The sequence below is a fragment of the Cryptotermes secundus genome, unplaced genomic scaffold, assembly GCF_002891405.2.
Source record: "Cryptotermes secundus unplaced genomic scaffold, Csec_1.0 scaffold2958, whole genome shotgun sequence".
Classification (NCBI taxonomy): domain Eukaryota; kingdom Metazoa; phylum Arthropoda; class Insecta; order Blattodea; family Kalotermitidae; genus Cryptotermes; species Cryptotermes secundus.
Window position 1 is genome coordinate 4,591 of NW_019723350.1, and position 26,914 is coordinate 31,504.

The window sequence follows — 26,914 nt, forward strand, 5'->3', positions numbered from 1 at the left end:
TATTTTCTTTATCAACTGTGACACTCCAAACCTCCTACAGTTCTCAGTGGACGCTATGGTCCTCTTTAGTCATTTCGGAAGAGTGGCTGGTTTATTGGCCAAACCGATTTATTAGCGAGTTATGATATCCTTTACTGACAGTGTAAGTTGTGTTGATCTGGAGCAGTGGACAGGCTTCAAGAGTGCAGCTACCGGTTGCCTCAGTTATTGCCGTGAGACGAACCTGATAGGGGTTAATTGGTCTACCGAAGCCGGCATTAGTATAAAAAAGAGGGAGAGGGCGGTTACATAACCTAGATGTCTTAAAATCGTATTCAACGTACACATACTTCTAGGCAAGGACATGCATATTACTTACTTACTTATTCATGGAGCTGAGCCCTTCTAGAGGAGCTGTCAATTCTGCAGCTACTCAAGAATTTCCCAGCATTTTATAGAACCCGAAGGTTCATTACCGTGTTCACAAGAGCCCTCCACTGGTCCCTATACTCAGCCAGACCAATCTAATGAATGCCATCCCATCCTATCTCTCTAAGAACTATTTTAATATTGTCCACCCACTTACGCCTTGGTCTTCCCAGTGGTCTCTTTCTTTCTGGCTTTCCCACCAATACCCTATATGCATTCCTCGTCTCCCCCATTCGTGCTACATGCCCCGCCCACCTCATCCTCCTTGACTTGATCATTCTAATTATACTTGGAGAAGAGTACAAGTTATGAAGCTTCTCATTATGCAGTTTTCTCCAACCTCCTGTCACTTCATCTCTCTTCGGTCCAAAAATTCTCAACATCCTGTTCTCAAACACCCTCAGTCTATGTTCCTCCCTTAATGTCAGAGACCAAGTTGCACACCAATACAGAACCACTGGCAGAATTATACTTTTGTATATTCTAATTTTTATGTTTTTGGACAGCAGACGAGAAGACAAAAGGTTCTGGACAGAATGGTAGCAAGCATTATCCGAGTTCAATCGCCTCTTAATTTCCTCCTGAATCAGGTTTCGATCTGTTATCGTTGTCCCCAAATATCTGAATTGTGCCACATTTTCAAAACATCTGTTTCCTATCGTTATATCATGACTTTGCCCTGCATTTTGGTGACGAGACAGCAACATATACTTAGTTTTCTCAGTGTTTACTTCTAGATCAACCTCTTTACTTGCGTCAATTAAAGTTTGTGTGTTTTTCTTTATGGTATCTACATTATCACCCATTAGATTCACATCATCGGCATAGACCAACAGCTGACGTGTCCTGTTTAATTTCAGTCCCACCTGGTTTCCCTGGACCTTCCTAATGGCATATTCTAAAGCAAAGTTCAAAAGGAGTGGCGATAAAGCAACTCCTTGTTTTAGACCATTCTGGATAGGAAATTTATCAGACAAATATTTACCTACACGGACTTTACTATACGTTTCGTTTAAACACATTTTAATCAACCTGACTAGTTTCATGAATATCCCAAACTCTATCAGAGTATTGTACAATACTTCCCTCCTAACTGAAGTTTACATATAGCTGATGTACTGTCTCATCGTACTCCCATATTTTCTCCAATATCTGACGAATGCAAAAGATCTGATATGTACAATATTATATTTAAGCATCCTGTTGCACTCTATACAATAAATGATATGCACTCCGTCCCAACTGCAAACAATCTATTATATGTCCTTGAGCTTGCTCTCCTTTACACTACATGTTTCGGCCTCACACGGCCATCATCAGGTGTATACACTCACGTTGCTGTTACACTGCACTTAGTTTAAAATTTAACATTTAAAAACACACTGTTCCTTTCGTTGTTATTATCAACATCTACTTCGTTGATATCTGTCTGGTTTATAGATTATTTNTATTTTTGTTACACACGTTGGCACTTATAAAATCTTTAGTTCTAATTTTAAAATCCTTTAAAATTTTCTCTAAATTTTAAAATTTAAAATTGTCAGGGTTATTCGCCCTATGTCTATAGTGCTGCAGCGGCTAGTTCTTGTTTCCAGCACTGTACAGGTGTTATTTTGTGTAGTCTCCCTGTGTGTGTGCCGCTGCTATTCTTTACTATGTCTGCTGAAATAACACTGTACAGTGCTGGAAACAAGAACTAGCCGCTGCAGCACTATAGACATAGGGCGAATAACCCTGACAATTTTAAATTTTAAAATTTAGAGAAAATTTTAAAGGATTTTAAAATTAGAACTAAAGATTTTATAAGTGCCAACGTGTGTAACAAAAATAATCTATAAATCAGACAGATATCAACGAAGTAGATGTTGATAATAACAACGAAAGGAACAGTGTGTTTTAAATGTTAAATTTTAAACTAAGTGCAGTGTAACAGCAACGTGAGTGTATTCACCTGATGATAGCCGTGTGAGGCCGAAACATGTAGTGTAAAGGAGAGCAAGCTCAAGGACATATAATATATTGTTTGCACTTGGGACGGAGTTCATATCATTTATCTGATATGTAGTTGAGCTGTTACTTCGAAACCCACACTGATTATCCCCAATAATTTCATCTATGTATGGATTTAACCTTGAAAGAAGAATATTGGATAAAATTCTGTATGAAGTTGATAGCAGTGATATCCCTCGACAATTACTACAGTCAGTTTTATCGCCCTTCTTGCGAACTGGTACAATAATAGACTCCTTCCACTGACCAGGCAATTTTTCCTTATGCCAAATAGAAGTAACTGGCTTATGGATCTTAGAATGTAATATTTCGCATCATGCTTGAGACATTCATATAGATTCCTTAAATGTCTGAGAATTTCTGTTACGTTTAGGTGTGTGAATTCTCCACATACTACACTTAACTGAAGTAGGTGAACTGTTTTTAAAACAATTCGACCCTTACGGGAACTTGAAATCGCTATGAATCCGGCGCAGAACCCTGAAGGAATTGTGAGGCGTATATAACTGTTATGCTGCCAGTTCGTGGAAAGGATATGAACAAAACACAATTAATTCTACTTACCAAGTTTTGAGGTTATTTGTGACCTGACTCTCCCTCCGCCAGTTTGGCTGGTATACGCTCCGGTCCGCTCTGATACAAAAAGACAAAAAACTCCGGGTGAATTTGGTTTCTGGACAGAATCCGATCCACGGGCGGTCAAGGAGTTGCCGCTGACTCCTGCAACAGAAACACAATCAGTTCTCCCAGTTCCACAAATTGCTTACATCTGCAAGCGAACGCAGCTGACAATCAGTTAAGTACTGAACTAAAACTGAAATGAATAGAATTTCTCACAGCAGTGGTTATAAGAAGTCTATCTTCTGGGACACAATGCCGTGACTTCTGATGAAAGTCAACCAACATTTCGGAGGAACATGTCGCCTCCATCTTCAGGGGGATTTTCAGGCTCTACTTGCCCCTTGCTTTCACGATGGTTTCTTGTTTTGGTTGTTCTTCGACTCTGAAGATCGAGGCGACATGTTCCTCCGAAATGTTGCTTGACTTTTAATGGATCGCACGTTGATATACCGTATTTACGCATGTATAGGCCGCGTGCGTGTATAGGCCGCAGCACAAATTTCAGACAGAAATTATAGAAAAAATAATTTTCTTGGAATATTATTTCAGGAGTAGAACACCCTGTATTACTAATTATGAATATATCTTTTTTTAAATGAAGCGTGATTTCGAATATTTCGAATATAAGCCGCACCCCATTTTTCCTCTTGAATTTTTGGCAAAAAAGTGCGGCCTATACATGCGTAAATACGGTATTCCGGAAAACAGAACTTTACAGAATATAACTTGTCCTCTAATTCGGAATGCTCAATTTATAAACAAGCTCTTTAGTACTGATTGGCCATTCGCGTACTGCTTAACAGATACAGTATACATGACACACACCGACACAACACTGTAGTCACATAATATACAATGCCGACACAACTAAACAACAGCAGAGGAATAAACTGTTCATTACATACACTATGCTGAATAACAGGATGTATATTTTGCCCCTCATATATATCCTGGGGAGCCGGCATAGCGACTGGCTACGGCCTGGACGATCGAGGGGTCCGAGTTCGAGTCTCCGTAGGTTCAAGAATTTTCTCTTCTCCACTTCGTCTGGACCGGCTCTAGGACCCACTCAGCCTCCTATTCAATGGGTACCGGGGGCCCTTTCCCTGGGGGTAAAGCGACCGTGGCGTGAAGCTTACCACTCACCTCCAACTAGTACCGAGGTCAACAAAATGTGGATCTATACATCCAATCCCCATACGCCTTCATGGAGTAGTGCTTAATTAGTTACGCACAGGGACAACTCTACCTTTACCATATATTTTGAACGATTTTTGAGAAATTTCACTAAGTTCGATTGCAGTTTCTTGTAAAAAGTTACAGCGAATCGAAACAGAACAGACTGAAATTCTTCCAGTAACTCGCTCAATATTCATGGAAGAGAAACTGTAAAGACACGTGAATCGCATCTGAGAAGTAATTTTTTTTTTAATTCGCTTAGTAGTGGGTGGAGTCCAACTGGGTCCACTCGGCACGGCGGCCACTGATTGGCCTATTGTACCTGCCCCGGGTGATTATGATGAAGAATTTGGTGGATGAAGATTGGTAGGGGAAACCAAAGTACCCGGAGAAAACCCGCTCCAGCGCCACTTTGTCCACCACAAATCCCACTTGACCAGACCCGGAATCGAACTTGGGCCGCCGGGATGGGAAGCCAGCGACTAACCGCTTGAGCTATGACGCGATAACAGCAATACACTTACTCGGTCCTTTAGTTTTCTTGATAAATAAACAAAGGGGACCGAAAGGTCCAGAACGCTACAAGCCGGAAGGTCGCGGGTTCAAGTCCCGATGAGGTCACTGGATTTTTTTCAATTGACCTAATCCTTCCAGCCGCACTATGGCCCTGGGGTCGACTCAGCCTCTAACAGAAATGAGTACCAGGAATTAATTAAATAATTTTCCTGGGGAGTAAAGCGCGGCCGGCGCGTAAGGCTGACAACCTTACCGCCATCTTTGAGCCGATTGTCTAGATACTGTGGGACCCTCAACGTCTCACAACCCTATGGGCCTTCACGGCCTGGTACAGGGATAGCTTTACTTACTTTTTACTGTTACTCTATGCGTGCTGTACTTAGCTTGTTTAAGTTCAGGCCCAGTCCTGCTACCTAAATCATGGCGCAGAAATATTTACATTACATAGGCCTATGTTTGCTTATTTCTGTTTGACAAGAGGAAATGGGAAGTGTGATTACACGCTTATGGTGGCGTGAAAATGGCGTGTACAGGTTTGAATGAAGCGTGTTTCAAGCTCAATGACAGGACGAGGGTAGGAAGTTGGATGACGCTTTCTATGGCGCACAATTAATAGGTATTGTTACTATATTAGTTCCTTTCTAGAGATCAATCAGTTTTATGGTTTGTTTAACGACGCTGTCACAATGCTCAGACTACGAGTATATGGCGTCGAACGGTTGGATGCTAGTGAAAGGACTGCATCCTGTTGTGTGTTCAATAGTTATGTAAACTGGGCCGTCAGCACAACATAAAGTAGTATGTCTTCAAGGTGGAGATAAAATAGATGTTGTGGTGTCCCTTATTTAATAACCATAAAGTCTTACGGAATTTGCTTGATGATGACCTAAGTGAAGGTCGAAATATGTAGCATACACCTGCTTACAACAAACGAGTAAGAGACATCACAGCATGTATTTTGTCTCCTCCTTGAAGACATCCTACTTTATGTTGTGTTGACGGTTCAGTTTACGTAACAAGTGAACAATCCATTTGAAAGAACGTGAAAGAGAGCAGGCGTGGCATAACAGGAGGTGCTGTGAGGCCGAGGGCTGAAGGCGGATGGTAGCTTCCGCCACCTTGCCTGCCAGCAGTGTGGGATGCCTCCACTTCGGCTCTCCCATTTTTAACCAACATCCGCCTTCATGACTCAGCTGGACAGTATTACCCAGGGATATGTCTGGAGAGAGACAGCCGGTCTGTGAGTCGGGGAATTCCCGAATTCGAAACAGGAGTACTGACCATTACATCGCGATGTCCGGCAATGGGCTCTATGAAAATATCGCAATGACGTAGCACATGAATCCCTTTAAATTGTTTTTGGGTAATTTTTCTCATTTTAACACTTAATGAGATCGACCAAAACACATATGAAAGTCGTTTAGTAATCAGGCCACCAAAATTAATAAACTAGAAGGAAATCACAAATGATCATATCGATATATCAACATCGAAGTAAAGTGGTCCTTGAAATTATCACGTATTCGGGGTTCCGTGACTAATAATAATGGGTTCTGGCTTGGACGATTGGATTTATTAACACCTCCGTTTACAATCTCTCTTAACCACAATCAATTACAGCGCTACCGCTAATCCACCGACTTCACAAATCACTAGGACATGCTCCATTCTCGTCCCTGTACTCTTCTGTTCTCTCCTGTCCTTGTACTATCAAACTAACTCTGTTATTCTGGGAACCTCGTTAAATGCCGTTGTATTCCCATTCTCTGCTGTTGCACTCCCAGTTACAATTTTCTAGTCCTACAGCTCACAGCTCTCGTTATGTAGCCGCGGCACGGACCAAACAGAAAACACCTATTATTGTGGAGACCTGTTACCACGCAAATGAGTCTCGGCGCTTACTGTTACAGCCGCGTGTTTACAGCTCTGTTATCTAGCACTGGGCATGGCGAGGACCACAATGAAAACACCGTTTCCTAGTAATTTTTCTGTTGTTATAGAGGTGTGTTTACGTTGCCGTTGCATAGAAACGACAGTCGTTCCACTGTTGCCTGCGTATTCGTTGCCGCAAGAATGTTACTAGTGACCGGTTGCCTGGCAATGGCTAACACGTTACAATACGATTTAAAGTAAATTAAATTTAGCCTTCATTTAGGCACACAATCCATACAACTGGTACCGTAGTTGACGTTTCAATAAAATCCGAGCATAAACTCATTAGATATACACAGACCCTTAAAACGAATTAAAATAAGTTAAAAACGCTGTATAGATGGAGAATATAAAGTTTAATTAACATTTGCGAAAGGACTTAAAGGTGAAGGTAAAGGTTCAATTAGGTCCTTAAATAATATATGTATTACAATAACCGAATTTGAATCAAAATGATACACTTTAGTGTCAGTGGGACAATGCAGAATTTGATACTGACTTGTCAAAAACACCAGGGCTGCCAGAAAGGGGCTGTAGGTTTATTTTATAAAAGCATCTAAAAATGTTTTCTTAAAAACAGGTGTTATGAACGCAGTATATATAAAAGTAAAGTAAAGTTAACCCTGTAACAGGCCGTGGAGTCCCATCGGGTTGTGAAATGTTGAGGTTCCCACATTTGCTAGACAATCGGCTCATGTATGGTGGCTAGGTTGTCAGCCCCACGCGCCGGCCGCCCTTTACCCAAAGAATATTCCAAGAATATTCCTGGTACTCATTTCTGTTAGGGCCATAGTGCGGCTGGAAAGATTAGGTCAACTGAAAAAAATCCAATGACCTCATCGGGACTTGAACCGCGACCTTCCGGCTTGTAGCATAGTGCCTCAACCAACTACGCTACCGCGTGCCCCCGGCACTATATGTAATATAATGTAAATTGCAGGCGTATTCATTTATTCACAACGGAATTTGAAAACGGCTCCAGAAGTAAACTCCGCCTCACCTACCAAGCATCTTGCACAGAACAGTAGTGCGAGTAGCTAATGACTATGAGAGGTCACGGTTAAGGTCAGGCAGTTTGTGCAACTGCGATTCGGTGCCGAAACGGACCTGTATACAACCTTAGAAAAGTAAACTGCTACACTTTGTACTCATACATAAATGTCTTTCATATTAACCGCCTCATTCTGCAACAAGAAATGAGGAAAGCTATTTTTTTTCCTTGGCACTATAGCCCCAGTGAGCCTAGGCCTACCTCCATGAACTTCTCCGTTCACTTCGGTTTTTCTAGATTCTACACATTCGGTAGGACTCCTTGGGCGAGTGATCAGCTCGTCGCAAGGCCTCTACCTTTACACAAACAGAAAAACGCACACACACAAACTAAACATCCATGCCCTGAGTGGGATTCGAACCCACGATCCCGGCTTCCGAGCGAGCGAAGACAGTGCGCGCCTTAGACCGCTCGGCTACCGTGACCGGCTTTGTACGGAAATATATATAGATAAAACAAATGAACAGTATTTTTTATAGCTAGTGGGATGGGACTAAGTCCCTTGTAATGCGGCCACTTCTGGCCTACTGTACCAGTCCCAGATTATAAGTGAGGTTGATTGTGGAACAATTGGTGGAATGAAGATTGGCAGGAGAAACCGAAGTACTCGGAGAAAACCTGCCCCAGCGCCACAAATCCCACTTGACCAGACACGGGATCGAACCCGGGCCGCCGCAGTGGAAAGCCAGAGACTAACCGCTTGAGCTATGGCGCGGCGTAAATGAACAGTAAGTCAATTAAATAGGCAACGTCGCGACGGGACCATTTGTGAGGACGTCGCACAACGCGCCACGGAGTTGGAAGATGTGACATACGTTATGTGCACTGTCCTGGTATGACAGTCCAAGCGAAAGTTATACAGCTGTTTTTTTTTTTTAATTCGTATTGTGGGGGTGGAGTCCAGCTGGGTCCACTCGGCACGGCGACCACTGATTGGCATATTGTACCCGCCCCGGGTGATTATGATGGAGAATTTGGTGGAATGAAGACTGTCAGGGGAAACAGAAGTACTCGGAGAAAACCCGTCCCACCGCCACTCTGTCCACCACAAATCCCACTTGACCAGACCAGGGTTTGAACCCGGGCCGTCGTGGTGGGAAGCCAGCGACTAACCGCTTGAGCTATGGCGCGGCCTACAGCTAGTCTTAGTATCGTCACGAGAGGTAGTGACAATGGAAGGGGTTTTGGATTGGATTTACTGACCATTTTAACATACGACTCGTGACTACACTTAATTATAGCACCATCACTGATCACAACACTTGTAAAACCACTACAGCACTCGCTAAGTCTTTTCAGTCTGGTGTGTCTTCACCAGTCGTTCCCTGGTAATGGCTTCTAACAATGGAGATCTTTCAGCTTCCGTGCTCACTTCGTTGCTGCACCGACGGTCTTCTCTTAAGAGTCCCTTACAACGCTCTCTCTTCCTTACAACTGACTAACTCAAAGTCAGAGTTACTTTACAACTGGCGGTATACAGCTAATCAGTTAGTCTTGGCATCAGGCCCCTTGAGACCCACGACCAGAGATTTTATCCAACCGAACTCTTGCGGTAGTAGTCCTTATATAACATCCTCTCTTATGAATACGCCTGGCCTTTCGTCAAGTGTACATTACGCACATACAGCATGTTATTGAGAATTCTTGCTTCTGCACTACATACAAGTCCTCTGTCAGTACAGGCTTACAAAGCAGATCATGCCAAACTTTGCACTACAACACACAAGTCCTCTGTCAGTACAGGCTTTACAGAGCAGATCATGCCAAACTTTGCACTACACACAAGTCCTCTGTCAGTACAGGCTTTACAGAGCAGATCATGCCTAACTTTGCACTACACACAAGTCCTCTGTCAGTACAGGCTTTACAGAGCAGATCATGCCTAACTTTGCACTACACACAAGTCCTCTGTCAGTACAGGCTTTACAGAGCAGATCATGCCTAACTTTGCACTACACACAAGTCCTCTGTCAGTACAGGCTTTACAGAGCAGATCATGCCTAACTTTGCACTACACACAAGTCCTCTGTCAGTACAGGCTTTACAGAGCAGATCATGCCTAACTTTGCACTACACACAAGTCCTCTGTCAGTACAGGCTTTACAGAGCAGATCATGCCTAACTTTGCACTACACACAAGTCCTCTGTCAGTACAGGCTTTACAGAGCAGATCATGCCTAACTTTGCACTACACACAAGTCCTCTGTCAGTACAGGCTTTACAGAGCAGATCATGCCTAACTTTGCACTACACACAAGTCCTCTGTCAGTACAGGCTTTACAGAGCAGATCATGCCTAACTTTGCACTACACACAAGTCCTCTGTCAGTACAGGCTTTACAGAGCAGATCATGCCTAACTTTGCACTACACACAAGTCCTCTGTCAGTACAGGCTTTACAGAGCAGATCATGCCTAACTTTGCACTACATACAAATCCTCTGTCAGTACAGGCTTACAAAGCAGATCATGCCTAACTTTGCACTACACACAAGTCCTCTGTCAGTNAAATTCTTTCTTCTGCACTACATAAAAGTCCTTTGTCAGTACAGGCTTACAGAGCAGATCATGCCTAACCTATATATCTTATGCTACAACGGCAGCTTAGTCATTGAAACGATAGTTAAGCTTCCCCAACGGCAAGTTTAAGCCTGTTTCTAAACTTATCCCACTGATAACCCCTTGGCAGGAACAGCATAGAAAACACCGTTCATTGTACTCCAATTGTTTCCGCGGGAACATATTTGTTTGCACCGGCGTTACTTAGTAACGGTTGCGTATACTTCCTTATTAAGGATCTGTTGCCTAGCAGTACCTATTTTTCCGTTGTTTGTTTCGAGGTCCTTATCCACTAACGGGTTTACATGCTACAGTATTTGTAGTTTATAAAACAGGGTGTCCTAGTCTTAATCGGACTACGGCATCAAGCAGAGGAGGAAGGTCTACTGTGAGCCTCCACCCAGTTGGGTTAATAGAGAGACATAAATTATCTGTACCGGGCTATAATGTGCTTGTACAGGGGATGGACAAAAATATGGAAACACCTCGTGAAATATATGCCTGAACTGAAGTGTTTATTTTAGCGACGTTTGTAGGTCACGCTGCCGTATCTGCCCAACACCACTACCTGTACAACCTCCGCAATACGTTGCAAGTTTCATTTGTTGTCGAGACAGTGTTCTGTGCAATTTTTTGTGCATCACGTCAGAGCTAACAAAATTCGAACGCGGGCAAATTGTTGGGGCCCGTACGGTGGCTGCTTCCGTAACCAAGGTAGCCGAGGTTTTTGGTGTTTCGCGAGGCACAGTATCCAAGATTATTACCTCAAACAGGAGGACTGGAAAACCCGCATCCGATAAACACCAGCGTGAACGGAAATGTGTGTTGAGTGATCGAGACAGACGAACATTGCGTAGGATTGTGACGAAAAATACGAAGACTACAGCTGCAAAAGTGACTGCTGAACTGAATGTCACGCTCACAAACCCTGTCAGCACTAAAACAGTACGAAGGGAACTCCACAAACAGGGTATTTCTGGACGAGCTGCAATTCCAAAGCCACTCATCAGTGATCAAAATGCCACTAAGAGGACAGTGTGGTGCCGAAGTCATAAAACCTGGACTATGGAGCAATGGAAGACGGTCATTTGGTCGGATGAGTCCACCTTCACACTGTTTCCGACTTCTGGCCGAGTTTACTTGTGGAGAACGCCATCCCAAGCTTACGTTCCAGTTTGTCTGCTGCCAAGAGTGAAACATGGCAGGGGTTCGATCATGGTATGGGAAGCCATATCGTAGTATTCTGTCGGATCCATCATTATCCTGCACGGTCACGTCACTGCCAACGACTGTGTGACCATTTTGGGAGACCAGGTCCATCCCATGGTGCAAACTTTGTTCCTTAATGGTGATGCCATTTACCAAGCCTACAATGCCTGTGTTCACATAGCTAACATCGTCCAGATTGGTTTTCTGAGAACGAAGATGAAGTGTCACGTCCGCATGGCCTCACAATCGCCAGATATCAATATTATTGAGCCTTTGTGGTCTGTTTTGGAGAGCAATCTGCGTGCGCGCTATCCACCTCCATCACCCATAATAGAACTTACCATGTTTTTCAGGAAGAATGTTACAAGATTCCCTTGCAAATCATACAGGACCTCTATTTATCCATTCCAAGGAGTGCGCAGGCAGTTCTGCAAGCCTGAGGTTGTCCTACACCATATTAGTCACGGTAATGTGTTTTTTGTTGGGTGTTTCCATATTATTGTCCATCCCCTGTACAAAAAGAGAATGGCGACAAACAATCCTCTTTTAAATTTTCGACAGGCTTCCTTATTCTCTATGATCTCGTAACAAAGCTATGCTTCAACCAGACGAACCCTATGCATTTGAAATTTTGTTTCGTCACGTCTATCATATCGTTCTGTACCTTAATAGCAATACCATTCCTATACACATGTGTGTAAATAAACTGTCATGACGTGAACTGCAATGTATCGTAAACAGCGACAGAAACACACTTCATTCCTAATCATGACAGAAATGTGGGTTATTCGGACTTGGAAAAAAAGACTGATAAGGATTGTGCATGAACCTACTACATACCAAAGTCAAGGATATGTCATTTTAGTGTTTGCACAACGCGTACATTCCAGATATAAGAAACTGTTTTATCTCTAAGTTTCGAAAGTCTAGTTTGTGATGCAAAACGGTTTTATTTATGCGGGAGGGCTATAGAGATTACATAACGAGGTACTTTCAGCGGTACCACCCCTGAGTATCTTACGAAACAAAACGTGAGTTTCTTAATCACAGTCACTCATTGTTCTTTCTTGTTTCGAGTACGGAACGGCAGCCCGGAAGCAGGGACAACTGTGCAGTTGTCTTACAGACGAGTTCAAAACCGTGCGGAACTCTATTAAAATTAAATTCTAAAGAGTTCTGGCGAAGGTTGACGACACACAGAATTACTGGGTTTTTGGACTTCCATCGTCCGGAATTCTCGGTAATAAGGGACACTCTAGGTAATAGAACACACGACGTTTCGGATACTGGATCTGTTTCCGAAAAGTCGTGTCTTCTATTACATAGAGTATCCCTTATTACCCAGAATTCCTGACGATGGAAGTCCAAAAACTCAGTAATTCTATTAAAATTGTTCAGACATTTCTTCTCTCCGTATACATAGAACAACTAGAAATTGCTGAAGAGATCTCCACGAAACTTTAAAGTGAATTTTTTTTTACCAAAGTCTGTTAACATGTTAAAACTCTCCATTAGACCGGACATTTACACAACGGAGTCGCCCGTCAAATAGTACCAAATATTAAATAATAACATACAACATAACAACGGGCCTCCGAACCCCACATCAGCCAATGTGTATATAATATGCCCATATAAACATTGCATATATCATGATTACAACTGCCAACTTCCAATTACCATCACAGATACAACTTTTAACTGTACTTTTGACTATGTAACTGGTTATTTTAAGACTTCAACTTTTATTAGAATTTATGTTTTATATTCACTCATATCAATAATGCCATTAGAAAGGTCCAGGTAAACCAGGTGGGACTGAAATTAAACGGGACACATCAGCTGTTGGTCTATGCCAATGATGTGAACCTACTGGGTGATAACGTAGATACCATAAAGATAAACACACAAACTTTAATTGACGCAAGTAAAGAGGTTGATCTAGAAATAAACACAGAGAAAACTAAGTATATGTTGCTGTCTCGCCACCAAAATGCAGGGCAAAATCTTGATATAAAGATAAACAGATGTTTTGAAAATGTGGCACAATTCAGATATTTGGGAACAACGAAAACAGATCGAAACCTGATTCAGGAGGAAATTAAGAGGAGATTGAACTCGGGTAATGCTTGCTACCATTCTGTCCAGAACTTTTTGTCTTCACGTCTGCTGTCCAAAAACATAAAAATTAGAATTTTTTCCCCTTGGCACTACAGCCCCAGTGGGCCTAGGGCCTACCCCCATGAACTTATCCGTTCACTCGGTTTTTCTAGAACTTATACATTCGGTAGGACTCCTTGGGCGGGTGATCAGCTCGTAGCAAAACCTCTACCTGTACACAAACACAGAAAAACGCACACACATAAACTAGACATCTATGCCCTGAGTGGGATTCGAACCTACGATCCCGGTTTCCAAGCGAGCGAAGACAGTACATGCCTTAGACCGCTCGACTTCACCATTTACGGAACCCAAAGTCTCAACACCGTCTTCGGAAGAGCTCGTCATTGGACCCTATCCCGGCACAGATGAACGCAGTCGACACCCTCTGCATTCTATTTCATGAAGATGCAATATAATTTTACCCTAAAATCCATGCCTATGTCTTTCAGGCGACCTCTTCCCTTCCCGGCTAAAATTCAGAGCGCAATTCTCATCTCTTCCATACGTCCTACAAGTCCCGATTGTCTCACGCACTTTGTGTCACATCTGGTGAAGAGTGTAAATTCCGAAGCCTCTCATTACGCAGTTTTCTCCAGCCTCCAGTCACTTCCCGTCTCTTACGTTCAGCACTATCTTCTCACTCCGGCAACGAATCTACAGCCCTTTGTTGGGTCCTGACCTCTTCTTCAGTTTCGTAATCTTTTTTACACAGAGGGTAGGACTCCTTGGACGAAAGATCAGCCCGTCGCTAGGCCGCCACCTACATACACGACAACACAGAATAAACGCACGTACGGACATCCATGCCTTGAGTGGAATTCGAACCCAAGATCCCAGAGTTCGAGCGAGCGCAAACAGTTCATGCCTCAGACCCCGCGGCCACTATGATCGACCACTTCGTTGCATATAGGCGTAAATTATTTTTTAAATCAGATTCTGGTCAATTTGACTTGTGCCAAAAGTGTGGATACACTCTTCCTGACACAATATGAAGGACTTAAGTCCTCTTATAACGAAAGCTAGAAGCACGGTACACAACTTCATCTTTCACCATGTCTGTAAACATCAATCAGACTATACGTCGTCATATACCAGACGACAGTAATATTTCTGGTCGCCGAGCGAGGCGTCAAATCTTGTATACAAATCTAGACACAGTACCAGAGCCACCATGCCAGGCTGATTAGGCTACACGTACTTTTGTTAACTCGGACACACATTCTCGCCATCTGCATAGTTTTCTTGGTTTACTTCAAAACAGATTTTCTTATTTCGCAGTGAAAGGAAAATTACAGACGGAAAGAGATGTACTCATACAGATCCACTCTCTACAGAAGCCTTTGAAAATGTACTGGTCTTCCAGTAACGTAATTACAAGCTAGAAGCATTTTATAGGTTTTATATAAACATCTTCTGCATATTTTGAAACAACGGGGAATTCATTTGTAACTTCAGATCCCTTACAGTCTCAAGACCCTCAAATCAAGCTTCTTCCTACGGTGGAGCCTCACTGACAAGCTACCTAAGTGTTTCTTTACGTCTGGCCGTCTCATGATCCAATTACTGGCATCTGTATAACACGTACTCGTATATATACGTGGTAGTCATTAAGTTCGCGGAATGTTGTTTTATCGCATTATATTACAAGGTATTCACATACACTTACGCAGATCCACATCGGCCCTCAAAATAGTTGCCGTTGGCCGCTGTGCAAGTCTGCTAACGTCGATATAGCTGTCGAAAACACTGCTGAAACATATTGACAGTAAATTCCCGCACGACACTTTGCGGACATTCCACGAACTTACTGACCGTGGTAGTATATCACTGACGAATCTTTCATGAAATTAGATATCTCACTGCAGGCTCCCCATTCTGGTTCACGGTTTAACGCCGGTAAGAGTATCAATATGGCGGCTGTGCGAACTTGAAACGAGAGACATTGTCGCCGTAAGAGACTTTAGACAACGGGAAATAAGACTGTGATGAATATGAAGCCATGTAGTCTGCTACATGGTTATCAACTTCTGGGGAACCTATCGTTTCCTTCTTCAGAGGAGGAAGGAAGCAGCAGTTCTTCTGAAACGTTGGCAACAATCTACCGAACTACATGGTGTAATATTCCATAACATGGTAGCCTTAATTTCAAGGAGAATGAGGTGGAAGGGCATGTAGCACGAATGGGGGAGAAGAGGAATGCATATAGAATTTTGATGGGAACTACAGAATGAAAGAGACCACTGGGAAGACCAAGGTGTAGGTGGGTGGACAATATTAAAATGGATCTTAGAGAGATAGGCTGGGTTAGTATCGATTGGATTGGTCGGCTCTTGTGAACACGGTAATGAACCTTCGGGTTCCATAAAATGCTGGGAAATTCTTGAATAGCTGCAGAATTGCCGGCTCCTCAAGAAGGGCTTAGTAAGCTAAGTAAGGTAGCCTTAATTAGTAACACTCACATAGAAATCTAAAGCATTCAGCATGGGGTCCAGGATTCCCCGTGATGACAAAGCTTTCAAAATATGGAATATGCCAAGGCGCTCAAGACGCTGGTAAGGGACTTTGATATTGAGCTCGTACCTGTTGCGGTTAGTGGGGCAAAAGAATTGGGGGGAGGGGGGTTGGCAACTTCTTCGCTTAACTGCAGGGAAGAAGATTCCGGCGCAGGAAGAGTGGCAGTTCTCCACATTCCGCAGAGAGATCCTTTGGGAGGACAGTACGGTGGACGCCAGTGGACAGACGAATAGTGATGTTGCGGACAGGGTCTAGGGTGTGCAGTATAGACTCTGATGCGGAACCATACACGAGACTACCATAGTACATCTCAGAGCTGTCAGAGCACGATGAAGTCGAAGCATGACTGTCCGGCCTTAGCCATAAAACCGGATACTTAGAACTTCTGAAATGTTCAAGTGACCGCACTTAACGCGGAGGCGCCGCAAGTCAGATCCCAACGAGAGTTGTGACCAAGGTCGAGAAACTGGTTATATAGAGCACACGGCAAGACCCTGTTCAGGAACGGTTGAGGAAGGATGAAAACCCCTCAATGGTGTCAAAAGTGCACACTGGGGTTTTCCTGCGATAAATGAAAGCCCGTTCTGCAGGGTCAAGTGGAAGAGGCGACTGATAGCGAACTGTAAACTGCGTTTTGCTATGACCATGCCTGGGGTTCCTTACTGGATTGCAAAGACATCAACATAAAGAGATGTTGAGAGTGACGGACCCACCGCGTTGACCATTCAATTAATCGTGTGGGAAGTCGGTTCCCGTATTGTGTCAAGCAATCATGAAAATTCCTGATGACTGTCGGCGAAATTCCGGCTGCATCGGGCTGGCTTGTGTGAGCGACAGCGGTCCTCCGCGTTCGGTAGCCGGCTGACTGCGAGCGGGCCGTAGAGAGACAAGCGTTGGCGGAGGACTTCCAGAGGGTCGAGGCGACCGCTTTCGGAGTCGGTTGGCGGCGTCGCTGCTACGAGGGTCGCTATTGCAGTGTGCGCTCCTGATGCTATCTTGAACTAAGAGTAGCTTCGACTGACTGACTAGAGTCAAAGTCAAAGTCAGTCATGTTGCAACTGACGGTCGGTCGGTCAGTCTGTCTGTCTTGGTGTCGAGCCCCAGCTGGGGCTTATGACCAGATGTATTCTTCTTTGTGAAAGTTGCTGTCCTGTCCATTTGGGGCGCCCTCTCTGACGAGAGGTCGGGTCTGTCATTTGTCAGTCATAGTCACAGACTATAGCAATGTGGTCCGCATCTTTATCCGATGCTGCGAAAGGTGTCCGGTCCAATGGGCGATGGCACTGTCGTGGTCTGTGCTGATTAGCTAACGCTTATTTCGCTTTGCCGGTCGACCGGAAGTTGGTAGCTGGCCTGGAGATGCGTTGTGGTGGGCTCCCACAATCGCATTATCGAAAAGTGTAAGCAAAGATCTACTCAATCTGTGCTGACACAATAACCCTCGATGGAATGGCGAGTGATAGTACCTGTCTGAACCCCATAAGAGTGGCGAAAACACGTGAACAGGATGGAGTCCCCGATATCGACTTCCTCTCGAGAAATATATTTTGTACATCCAGGAATAAGAGACTCTCCTTGACTTGGAGTTCTTGGGTGGTCTTCTCATCCAGAAACACAGGATGCGAAGAGGAAATTGTTTCCCGTCCTTCTTCCTGCGAAACCGTATGTTCTTGATACGGATTGGTTGGCAATGACATTCAGAGTCTCCTATTGGTGATGTCATCCAAGGTGTCAGGGCCAACTCCCCGAGGGATCTGAGAGACACGTAAGGAACGACCTGAATTGGGTATGACCGGACAAGCTGAGCTTTCAGCAGTCTTTGTCTAATTATCATTGAAGATCTACAACAAAATCGAACCATTCTCCAAAATGGATTCATTTTCTGCTATCCCTGCTATCGTATCTAGAGCCTCTTGTATAGAGAAAGGGTTATGTCTTCTTGATAATCTTTAATTTGAACGTTATACACGGCGGTGCCGGCTTTGCTATCGTTACTCTTCTGAAGCCGCTGTAGAGGGCGTTGGGACTTGACGTTTCCCACGGAATTACTTCATATGTTAGCTCTAATTGTCGGCAAGAGCAATGACCTCTCTCCAGACGTTTCGGAGGAACGTATCACCCCCATCATGTTCCTCCGAAACGTCGGTTTACACAAAATCTACACGGCGCCACATCCAAGAATACGGCATTCTTCATAATCAACGCCGGGAAAACCTCAAATCTTACACTTAAATATCACTTTCTTACCATTCAAAATTTAGTTTGTTAATTATTGTTTTTCGCTCACTCACTCACTCACTCACTCACTCATGGAGCTGAGCCCTTCTTGAGAAGCCGCTAATCGTGCAGCTACTCAAAAATTTTCCAGCATTTAATGGGATCCTGAGGTTCATCACTGTGTTCACAAGAGCCCTCCACTGGTCCGTATCCTGAGCCAGATCGATCCAGTCCGTACTACCCCATTCTATCTCTCTAAAATCCATTTTAATATTGTTCACCCACCTACGTCTTGGCCTTCCTAGTGATCTCTCTTCTCTTCTGACTTTCCCGCCAATATCATAGATGCAGTCCTCTTAATAACTGTTTTATTACTTTTACACATATAAATAATCTACCTACGTTCACTCCAAAAACTGCACCACAGTGTTCACTACATACAATGTTCACACTGTCGCTCTGTATGAAGGCCTGCATCAAAGTGGTTTTAAGTCTGTTCATTTCGAAGACCTAGGCCCAAATGTTTCACGACAGATAAGTGTATACGTCTTTCTTCTTTGAGGAACGACAAGAAAGTATTTCACAAGCCAAGCGTCTATGACGCTAGAAATTTTTAAAACACTTCCGTTTAAACATCGACTCCTAATTTTTCAGATTCGTTCCATTTTTATATAAGGTGGTCTCCAGTTTCTATACTGACCAATCCACTACTTATACTTCTGCTCGGGTATGATGTGGTCATCACGCCATTTTTGTCTATACAGTCTGGCGTCTCCAGGCTACGGATGTTTCGTTTCATACATAACGCTTGTTCCGGGCAACTGCAATCAAATGCTTTACCGCTGTGATATTATGTTACTTTCTCAAGGAAGCAGTTCATCTCTGTTGGTTATCAAATGCCAATTATACTCTTCAACATTCTAAACTAAACCAAGTGGGAATGACATTTTGTCTCTTATGACTTCCCAACACATGTTAATTACATTTCTATTTTAAATTGCTCATTAGGTTCAACAACTGCAGCTTCTAGACGACTTTGGAGTGATGGGGGTTTTAGGTGCGGGTTAGGCGTTTTGAAAGTGGCTGCCTTTCGAAACCGTCGATGTCAGTTCACTACAGGGAGTAGAAACAGGAGACACACTTAGTTCTTCCGTTCTGTGTACGCGTGAGGACCTCCGCCATGTTCCGATCTAAAAAAATATCTCAGCGGAGTTACCATACTAGAACACTTCATGCCAGACTTACATGTATACATACAGGTATGTGCTGTACACAGGCCTACACGGCTTCGTGTCGCAGTTCTGTCAGCGGCAACAAGTCAGCATGGCACAGCATGGCCGCTGGAATGTCATATCTGCATACAAGGCGAGTAAGAAGGGTCCATTCAACCGTCATGTTTTGCGTTCTCCACAGAGACACACCACGGAGATATGGATATCCCTGCTGATGAACCAGAGTATCTTAAACACTCGAAAATAAAGAATTTTTAAAAATGAAGTAAATGAGAAGTGTTGTGGCAGACATCAATATGGCCAGCATGCAAACGGAGAGAGTGAGCAAGGAGAGAGAGATAATTGTAGAAGGGTAGAAATGATGCAAGAAAATAGAAAGTCCTCCGCTTCCCCATCAGGGTGTAGACTGACCTACCTAGACATTACACAATGCTTCTGCCAGTGCGCCCTTCGAAAAGTGTTTGCAAATCCTGAACCTAACGGACTCTTGTAGGGTGACTACAGTAACCATTTCACCCGTAGCCCTGACACAATTTTCTGATTTCTATATTTTAATGAATTTGCACATCCCTGCCAGTTAGATTGAAACCTATAAACTTGGAGAGATACTATGTAGCTATAAATATAGAAACAGATGTCCACTGATATTTCTTTTGAATATTGACAAAACATGCCGTTAGTGCCAAGAAACAACATACATACTCGTAATTGTGACTGTCTCCAAGCAGGATACAGCAAGGGGCTTCTTCGCTGAACTCAGCACGAAAGTTCTGCCATCTATTTATACCTGTAATTTCTACAGACAATCAACCTCTGTTGACTGACAATTTTTAAGACTCAGAATCTGTACAAACGCTTCTTGGTTCTGACGGAGGTAAATGTTAACAACTCACTGCCAGTGTGGTGTATTTAGGGTTCGGAAGGTTTTGATTTTAGAAAAGCTTGTAGACACGTGCTTATAATACGTCACAATATGAATTTCATATGTCAAGTTACAAAACCCCATTATTTATTACAGTCAAAATATTTCGCGCGATCGCCATATTATTACTCATTTTGCTAAAGAATAAATTTACGACGAATATATGTTTGTTATGATGTCAATACATACAAATTTCAAATGTTTCCATCTCACACTTCCACACGGCCGCCATGGTGGTACTGTTGTGAAGGTGTGGAGCTAAAAATACCAACGTAGGATACTCATTTCGATATTCAAGAGAGGCTTTGAGCAAGCGGCTATAGCACTGATAGCGCAATGACACGGAAATACGGATCTGCCCAGTACAGTTCCGAAGGAGACACATTGTAACCGCCTAAAATTACAGGCATATTTAATCCTTAGCCTTTATTTTCTTATTTAATGATTGGGCTTGAAGAGCGCGAGTATATCGCGGGACTTGAAATTCTTTTCTGTGGTTTGGAGCAAGAAACCTGAGCATAAACCAATTTCTGCCACCTAACTCAAGCCAAGAGGAGTCCAGCCGGTCGGAGTAGAACCTGGGGTTGATGACTTCCAGATGTGAAATGCATTACATATGATGGCGTGGCTTTAGTTAGTTTTAACCAACAGGAATGCCTACATTCGATGTAGGTGTGAGGAACTCTGTTCGAATCCAGCCAACTGGTAATGAGGAACTGGTGTTAGCGCCGGACGTCACTGCTTGGAGATGATGCTTCGCTAGTACGAGTTATCTGGGGGGGAGGGGGGCTTTTGCTTCAATTGCACCGGTCATTCGACGTGTTTTCAGACTTCGGAAATTCAGTATAATGAATTAATACGAGTAGCTGTTAAATTTACGCGAGGCAAAAATCGAGCACATTGTCTCATCGCTTCTGCGAATTAAGGAACCCAATTTACGGGGCCGTGCCACGGCTCAGGCGGTTATTCATCGGCTTCCCACCCCGGCGGCCCGGGTTCGAGCCCGGATCAGGTCATATGGGATTTGTGGTGGACAAAGTGGCACTGCAGCAGGTTTCCTCCGAGTACTTCCGTTTCCCCTCCCAATTCGCATTCCACCGACTGCTCAACAATAATCATCATCATCTGGGGCTGGTACAGTAGGCCAGAAGTGGCCGCAGTACAAGGGACTTAGTCCCACCCCACTAGCAATAAAGAAAAAATACCTATTCTTACCCATCCAGTCCTCAGCTAAGGCTACCCAGCAGGAGGTCAGGCTGACTCAGAAATGCACTTATCGATGACGGCACTTTCACACTGAAGTTAATTAAAATTCCTCCATTATAAGATTCAGAGTCATGCCTATTAACACTGTTATTCTTCTTAAGTTTAAGAAAGACAAATTATTGTTACAGATTTGCTCAGAGCATTAAGCTATGGAGCCAGAAAACCCCGTTGCTACGTAAACACGTCCCTAACGCAGTCAACAACAGAACTCTGGCTGCTTAGTAGCGAATGTTTCGCGGCAACGAGCACGCTTGGAGGAATTTCCATGGATACGAGCTAGCCTATATACGGAGCGGCGGAGGCTCTTCATTCATTCAAAAAGGAGTACATTCGTTAATAATGGAGGATGGAGAATCAGATGCCGTGTGGAGGCGGGGTCGAATACCTCCACCGTAGCCCTGCGAGTCGTAGCAGGCGACGAAAATGGACCCCAGTGCCTGGGGGTATAAGCGGGCCACCTTGTTCCTGGGGAATATAAACACGGGGACCTGGCCCTCAAGATTCGGGGGAGTCTGAAATGTGAGACAGCAAAATATGGCCATGAGTCCCGTGGGACTCGGACCTGAGAATGACTGCGCTGGCGAGGACCAGCAACAGTTGTAAAAGACAGACCCATCGTCTCGTCAGAGAGGATGTTATATAAGGACTATAACCGCAAGTGTCTAGCTGGGAAATAAAAATTCTGGTCGTGGGTCTCAAGAGGATTGTCGCCAAGACGAACAGATGGGCGGTTAACCGCCAGTCGTAAAGTAACTCTGAACTCTGAATTCATTCGTTCATTTCGACAGACAGATGTCGTTCAAGGCAGTTCAACAGCTGAAGTTTTAACCAGACTTATCTGGTTAAAACTTCGTTACCAAGCAACGACTAAGCAAACAGACAGTGAAGGCTTCATTTTGTGTGTTATAGTTACAGTAATCTTCAGAGTGTTATAATTATTTGTAGTTACGTCTTGTGGGCGTCAAATAAACCTATTCATCTTATACAAACCCCGTCTAAAAGTTACTAATACATGTGACAATATCTATGTATTTAACAAAGAAGAATAACACTCAAAATTAGTTTGTTTGAAGTAGCACCTGTTGAGTAAGTGGTTATCGTGGACTATGGAAGAATCTTGGCACCAATTTTCATGCATCTATGGTAGATAAGTGGGATGGTATAAAACATATCGCGATACAATTCCTAGAAAAATCACGTTCCCTGGAATTGAAATTTCTGACAATTTTATTTTGTATTAAGGATGTTACTGTGTTATCACGCAGCCTATATATCAGTTTGTACAAAATTAAAGGAAAATATAAAGCCTACATTTATTTTAGGAATGTGTCTGTATACACGCTGGCGCATGCGTATATATTATTTATATATATATATATCATTTATTTATATCATGTCTTACTCGTATAGTTCATGCCGCATTTAGACCGCGAATTTCGTGATCCTGTAAGACATACTCCAGCTAGGAATAACTGTTTCCAAATCTTCCCTCTACGACTTTACATACCGCATATGATTGGTTTGATATTCAATTATTGTAGATAAAAATTACTCGCTGAGAGAATTAATAAACATTTGATAGTAGACACACACGCACGCACGCACGCACACACACATACATAAATTTGTACTTGCATAGTTCGAAATGCACGTCACATTAAAATGACTGAAATAAAATAGCGTATCTTTAAATACAGTCATACATGTGAAGCTGGCCGCCTGTGAGTACTAACCACCAGCCATAATTATCCGCATATTTATGCAACCGACAGAATTGTAGTAATTTATACACGACAGACACTCTTCAGCGTGCCCATTTATCTTGTTTACTGCCCTTCATGGTATGTTCTGAACATATTTTAATCTCTCTTACGTTTGTCATAGAAATTACATTTTTCTACCAATCTGTCAAATAGAAGTCTCTCCGCCCATTCATCCCTTGCATATACCTGATAAATCCATTTTCTGCTCTTTCACTACAAATCGGCAGGCAATGAAATCCTACAATTAGATTCAGTACACCTTGCTCTTAATGACATGGTAGCAATATTTGGAATTTCATTCGGAACTTTGACCCTTCGTGCTGATTATCAATAAGTAGTTCGTAGCCAGCTGTTTCTGAAGAGGGACCTTTTGGACTTTCCAGACCAGACCAGTCGACTCAGTCTTGAGTTACAATGTTAGCGGCCGCTACCTAGCAACGACTACTGAAAACAGGATAACAAAGATAATACTGTAGCCGTAGTGGTTTATATAGTATGTAAATTACACCGGTATAATAATTTGTAGTTATGAGTTATAAGCGTCCAGCAAATCCAATTATGAATCCAATCCCCGTGTGTAGTCACTAACACGTGACAATATGAAGCATAACTAAAAGCTATCTGAAAGACAAAATTGTTGACCAGCGAACAATTGCTCAACATTTTTGTGTGGCGATTTCAATTCAATGGGCCCTCGATTTACGATGCCATCGATTAACGACCCCACCCCTCATATGGTCCCACTGTCTGTCCTAACGACATGTTTACGATGTGACGTGGCCGCAACGCTCTTAATTTGACTCAGTCAGTGAGCGACGCCCTTTTCTGAGAGTCTTATGCTCACGTGACTTGCCTTTCAGTGTCTGGTGTTTGTTGCTTGTGGAAACATATTCCCTGAATACTTAATGCTTTTATTTTTACTTAAAAGTTACATATGGGCAATAAAATTCGAAATAAAATAGTGCCACATGGCGGATACTCCAACCACGTATTAAACACAAAACATACAACCTACATTATGGACGATAAAAGGATAGGAAAGAAAGGGAAGTTTAGCAAATGAGCAAATGAGCAAATAAGCAAAGACAAACTACATATGAACAACACATACACTGACATACACGACACACACACACAGGCCATATACGGACTCTACAATAGATAGCAGCACCCTTCCCCAATCATAAATATCGGCCCCAATCCCGTGGAACTTTCGTACTCCACACACACACACACACACACACAATCACGGGATATGTAACCAAGCTACGATTCACGAAATACACATCGCTGCCAAAAAACAGAACAAATGAAGAACACTAAGACATTTGTATAACATATAATTTTAAATTATTTTCAAATTATTATCAAATTTAAATTGTTTTAACACAAACCACATTTTTTTTTGCAATAATAGACACTTTGACGCGCAGGCCTCGCTGTATATATACTACAGGGTGAATCATATAGAACCGGCCCGATTAATTTGCTAATAATTCCGCAGGTGATGCATATAACCGCTCACAATTACGACATAATAATCCGTGGGCCGTGCTGAGTCGAATGGTGTGCGCATGATCCGGCAAGTGGCAGCCCTTATGCTGCAAGGTCAAGGACAATGCCGAAACGTGTCTGTGGCCAGCAGGCGACAGTCATGGAGTACATTGTTGAACAGCGAGTGTTTCTAATGCCTACTTGAAAACGGCGGACACTTTCAACACCTGCTCTGATCACGGCACACAATCAAAGATAAGATATGTGTAAATTACTTTAATATCTGTATGGTATATTTTATAGTACACCTCATTTCGTCGGGCTGGTTCTATATGAATCACCCTGTATTACAGTGCAGTATAAATATAGACTAAATGCTGATTTGAGGCTGAATTTTAAGACTGCGTGTTGAAACGTGAAAAGGTCTTTTAAGACCGAAATTTGGTTCTTGGGTGGGAAGTACCAACTCAAAGAGACTATCACAAATATATCAAATGAATATGTATATATATTAAATAACAAATACAAATACAACCTAAGTACCTGGAGGTAATAAGCCTCCGACAATCACAATCGTACAGGCCAGAAAAGGTGAATTGACTGCACAGTTCAGGGTCCCACAACAGAATGGATCACTCGCGTTGGACCTCAGCCGACAGGAACCAGGAAGTGGAACATTGGAAGGGGTAAGCAGTAAGAAAGGGGGTGGGGAAGACGCCCTCTGACGTAACGTAGACCCGGCGTTACAGTGTACATATAAACTGTGTTCTCATAACGTTTACTTATTATTATTAAAACTATCCGTTTAAATATTGTAAACTGTGTTTTAGGGCGAAAAAGGTCAATTTTTAATATCTCGGAACGAATTAAGCTTTTAACATAATTTCCTATATTCGATTAACGATAATTTCAATTAACGGTGGTTTTCGTGGGGTGAACTGATCTCGCTAACCGAGGAAACATTAAGAAGAGAATGTGTTCTGAAGGCTTGCAAGGAGGCCTGCAGGCAGCAAAATGAAACATAAAATTATGTAAAACAGATAACGCATGAGTATCTGCTAATATCCTCGTTCTGAAACGTCTCCAAAGAAATCGCGCAGAAGATACTGCATATACCGAGCCAACAGTGTGTAGTCATATAGACACAAAAATGCGGAAGTTTGACACCAATTTTTCTAACTTGGCAACATATTGAAGTCAGCCACGATTGAGTGGAACACGGACAGTACAGACAGGTTTCAGTGTAGTTTTTACTCATATTCTTAGTAAGATATGTTTCGAAACGTTTCAAATATGGGTCACAGTAGACCGATTTGTAACAAAATAAAAAATTTGTGAGACCTTCTATGCAGATGGCGTACCCGGGCGGGAGGACACATACGACATCACAATTATGCGTTCACTTCGTATACTGAGAGCAAACAATGTAAGAATATATATATATAGTTACTCCAAGCCGTCTCTTACCTTAAGATTTTCTGACCAAAATTTTGTGTCCGTTTATCATCTGCCTCCATGCATGCTACACGCCTTGCCAGTCGGTTCCTTATTGATTTTGTCACCCTAATATCTGGTGAGGAGTACAAAATATGTAGCCCGTCATTTGAATTCTTCGTCACCGTCCTACATTTCCTTTCCCTTAGGTCAAGGATTGGGTACTGAGTTCATAATCATTGTTTTTCTTCGATTCTGTAAAAAAAGATGCGTGCCAGAGACCAAGGTCCTTTGCTTGTGGAAAATTCCTTTATTGTGAACACACACACTTCTTATTTATGGTGCTGAAGATAATCGACATTATATTGAACGGGCCTTACATAAGCTGCGATAAGGCGCAAGTGTACAGACTCACAGGCCACCAAT

The 26,914-nt window shown here is 42.9% G+C and overlaps 1 long non-coding RNA gene across 1 annotated transcript; it reads right to left on the bottom strand.

Annotated features, from left to right (window-relative positions):
• Window positions 1–3,104: 3,104 nt before the first annotated feature.
• LOC111861888 lies at window positions 3,105–25,675 on the bottom strand. The gene is made up of 2 exons (XR_002842346.2): window positions 25,598–25,675; window positions 3,105–3,138 (listed from the first exon to the last, which is right to left on the bottom strand). It is a non-coding gene; the product is annotated as an uncharacterized LOC111861888 (long non-coding RNA).
• Between the last annotated feature and the right edge of the window lie 1,239 nt (window positions 25,676–26,914).